The sequence below is a fragment of the Cebus imitator genome, unplaced genomic scaffold, assembly GCF_001604975.1.
Source record: "Cebus imitator isolate Cc_AM_T3 unplaced genomic scaffold, Cebus_imitator-1.0 Scaffold19, whole genome shotgun sequence".
NCBI lineage: Eukaryota > Metazoa > Chordata > Mammalia > Primates > Cebidae > Cebus > Cebus imitator.
In genome coordinates, this window is record NW_016107334.1 from 2,292,094 (window position 1) to 2,296,256 (window position 4,163).

The window sequence follows — 4,163 nt, forward strand, 5'->3', positions numbered from 1 at the left end:
CATACCATATCCCTCATCACTAAACAAGGCATGACTGTATCTTCCTTCCTGACACGTAGTGCCTAAAATTCTTAGACTCTCCAGAGTGATGAGTGTACTTTAATGAGATGGCTGGTGACCTTCCTAAACTGCTTCAGGAAAGGGGCTGGTTACCAGAAAGACCAAGACATGATTACAGAGTTGGGACTTTCAGTTCTACCCCCCAATCCCCAGCAAGGTGAGAGAGAAGAGAAATGGAAGGTTGAGTTGATCACCAATGGTCAAGTGATGTCATCAATCATGACTATGCAATGAAGCCTCCATAAAAACCTGCAAAAGGACAGGGTTTGACAGAGCTTCCAGAAAGCTAAACACGTGGTGATTCCTGCAGAGTAGATCACCCAGAGAGGACAGGGCAGCTCCATGCCCTTTTCCACAAACCTTGCACTATGCATCTCTTCCATCTGGCTGTTCAGCTGTATCCTTTGTAATGTCCTTTATAATAACCCTGTAAACATAAGTAAAGCGTTTCCCTGAGTTTTGTGGGCTGCTTTAACAAATTAATCCAACTCCAGGAGGTGGTTGTGGGAACCCCAATTTATAGCCAATCAGTAGAGGAGCAGGCCACAAACTAGGGTTTATGACTAGCATCTGAAGTGGGGGGCAGTCTTGCAGGGCTGAGCCCCCAACCTGTGAGATCTGATGTCCAGGTAGATAGTGCCAGAATTAAGTTGAATTAGAGGACAACCACAGGGTATCCACTGAAGAACTGGCTGCAGAATTGACTGCTTGGTGTGTGGGGAGGAAAAACTATCCGTCTGGTCACAGAAGCATTGTGTTCTATTTTGAATAGAGAAGAAAGGGCAGGGAAACACACCTTGGTTTTTTCTTACAACCTCCTCATGTCTTTTTCTCATGCACGGATCTACAGCAAATAGCACCCAGGGATTTCTCTGCGATTAATGGACCATCTTAAAACTTTGAAAATCCCAGTTTGTTATAAATTTACTGAACAATCAGTACACTTTGACTTGTATTTTCAGAGCTCTGCTATAAAAGAGTTTCTTAATAAAAGGAAATGGTAAATAGTCTGTCAACTTACTGCATTGTAGAATTGCCCAGTTACACTCTCTCACCCCAATACCATACACACAGGAAGAGTTCATCTGTCCTGTATCTCCAACCGGAGTGCCCAAGTTCCTCTGCCTCCCTGTAATTACAATGTCGGATGAGAAAAGATTCTTGTGCCATCACCTAAGCATTGGTATATGTTCAATGTTCTCCCATCTTGAAAGCAGAAAGCAAGCCAACCCACCTGCGAGCCAGCCCACCTGCGAGCCAGCCCACCTCCGTGGACTTTGGCTTTCCTTCCAGCCCAAGCCCCCTTCTTTCTTGCACACAGACAGCTTCTGAAAGGGCCTATTATGGGCACCCACACTCTTCGTTTTCATCCTGCCAGTATGTCATATGGACATTTTGTTTATCATAGACTTTTTTTTACATTAATTTTGACTTTTAAAAAACACTGCCTTAAAATATGAACCTTGATCCTTTTGTGGTTTATAAGCATGATGATTGGGTTTTCATGCCCATGTGTGTGATGTGTCTCCCTCAAATCTTTTTATGAAGTAGGGGCATTATCTGTCTGACATGAAAAAATTAAAAAAGTGTTTATCTTGATTACTTCATTTTGGCACTCCCCCTTCCCTTATGTTTAGCTCCCAGGGTCTTGCCTCACCCTAGCCTTAACCAATTCCATCTGCTCCTCAACCCATTATCGTCTGGTTCTGCTTTCAATGCAATTGAAACTAATCTTGAAAGACTCAATAAAAATTCTTCCGTGACATTTGTTTTAAAGGACAATTTTTTAGCCCCTGTATTCCAAGCCATTCCTTTAAGCACTTCAAACACATCAAACCACAAAACATACACAAATACAATGATTATGAAAAATGTTCCTAACACCATGTCTTTCCCTGAAATGTCAACATCTTGTTTCCTTCCCCATTTCTTTATTTTTTGTACTACGCCTATACTACCTAAGATTACAGCCATACTTAATTAAAAATCTCAAGGTCATACCATTCTTATCCAGACCAAAAAGAAATGGAATATCCACTTAGACAGCCAAGGTTGTAGGATCTGGTCGAACTATTGATTCTTGGTTAGGGCATGAGGTCAGATTGTTTCTCTGAAGACTATCTAAATCCAAACCATGGACATCAGGCTGAAACTTTCTTCTTAAGTTAATCTTGATTTTCAAATCAATTAAAAAAAATAAGTCTACATTTTCCCCACGGGTTTTAGTTTTCAGCAGCCTGGAGTTTCCCTGTCAGACAGTGGCATCTGTCTTGGCCCTCATTGTCCCGTCGTTGTGGTAACTGGGCCTGGTTTATTGGTGTTATTTAAAACGTATGGCTGCCTCACGCGTCTCATCCTGAGTGGGACCATCCATAGGTTTCACTTCTCAGGACAGGTAGAACTGGGGTAGCACAACGAACTCTCCCTTTTAAGGTATGTGTCGATTCATCATCTTGGAACACAGTTTCGATTCTTTTTCTAGTTATTGTGCGTGACCACTGGTGCTTGAAAGGCCCTCCTGTTCTTGGTAGTGTTTCTGTATATTTTCCCTGGGTGATTTGGCTAACTCTGTTTCCTGCACTGCCTCTTCTCTAGCTGTACAGCTTGACATGAGTTTTATATTTTAAAACCAAACAGAGTTAATAGATGAAATAAAAAACTATATTAACTTCCTCATTAAAATTAGTAAAAAATTAAACACATCCCATGATAGCCAAATTTCTATGTTCATCCTAATTACCTTTAATATATATTAACTTTTCTCTGAATGTCATTATAAAATTTTGGCCTTTCACAAACTCATCATATTTCAGTTAACTGCAATTATTATATCTTTTTTGATGCTCAAATTATAACTTGGCCAGCAGGAGACCTTGAAGCTGGCTCCTTCATCCTTTCAGCACTGTCTCTGGCATTTTTGAAACTCTCCCTGCTTTCTGGAGACAGTAGGGTATTCTGGGTTCATGTTACTGTGTGTGTTTGTGTGATCCAGGAGTGCTAACCCAAATCTGGACATTTAGGAGTTCACATGAGTATAGGCAGTGACCAAAATGCTATTGAAATGGGAGAGTTCCCTGGCCCCCTTGCAGGATGTGTGACAGGGTAGGGCTTGTGTGTTCAGTCACAGCTCAAACTCCTTATGGGAGGGGGAGCACGCAGATGGGTGGGTGCAGGAGCTGGGTGAGTGCTTTTGGGTTTTGCCCCCATAGTAGCATCCAGGGGTGGGTGCCTGTGACTCCCAAAGCCCCAGTAGATGTGTTACAGTGCTCTTTCGTCTCTGCCATCCACAGATGGCTTAAGTGTTAATCAGCTAACTGCCCTCTTGGTACCCAAGTCCTTGTCTGGCGTCCGGGAAGAATCAGGTCACATGGACAAATGGGGGTGGCTCTCAGCAGGATGGATGGGGAGCTGGAGACAAGATGGAGTGGAAAGAATGTCTTCCCCTGGAGTTCAGCCATCCGGCAGCCCATCTCCCCTCCACCCGTCCCCAGCTGAGCTCTCGACGTTCAGATGCTCCTTCTCTTCCCTCCTTCTTTGCCATGTAGCTCTTCTGTTCCTCTGCTCTTCTGCTCATGGAGCCTGGAGTTTGGAATTTATATGGGTACAGGATAGGGGGGCATGACAGGCTAAAAGGCAACATTTGGGCATGGAAACAGGAATACCTGTTCTCATTTAGGGCCATGGGCTTCCAGGCTTGAGGGTGGGGCCTTTGCCAGGGAACTGCCCTCTTCCTCCCAGTATTTAATTTCCTTGCCTCCTGTCCATATCATAGGCAGTGACCAAAATGCGACTGCTGTTGGAACCCTTATCTAGGAAAAAATATTGCTTTTTAATGGTGTGAGTTCACATTGGTTTCTCCCCTAATATTATTAACATAATTAAATTGCTGTACCTGACTCTTCTTAGAGGATGAGGTTTTTATCGACCTCTAAGACTTTCTAATATATTAGTACAACAAATGACCTCAGCTTGAACCTTATCTATTTCGCAGTTCCAGCCCTGATATTAATCTGCCTTTGTGCTTGGCTTCTCATCACACTGACGGTCGAAGACTCCGTACTTGGTCTCTGTTCCAGCATCTCATTGTGGCCCTGATCACACCG

The 4,163-nt window shown here is 43.3% G+C and overlaps 1 non-coding gene across 1 annotated transcript; it reads left to right on the forward strand.

Annotated features, from left to right (window-relative positions):
• The first annotated feature begins 1,526 nt into the window (after positions 1–1,526).
• Positions 1,527–1,630, forward strand: LOC119469661. Its single transcript, XR_005198498.1, has one exon. It is a non-coding gene; the product is annotated as a small nucleolar RNA U13 (small nucleolar RNA).
• Positions 1,631–4,163: the final 2,533 nt, after the last annotated feature.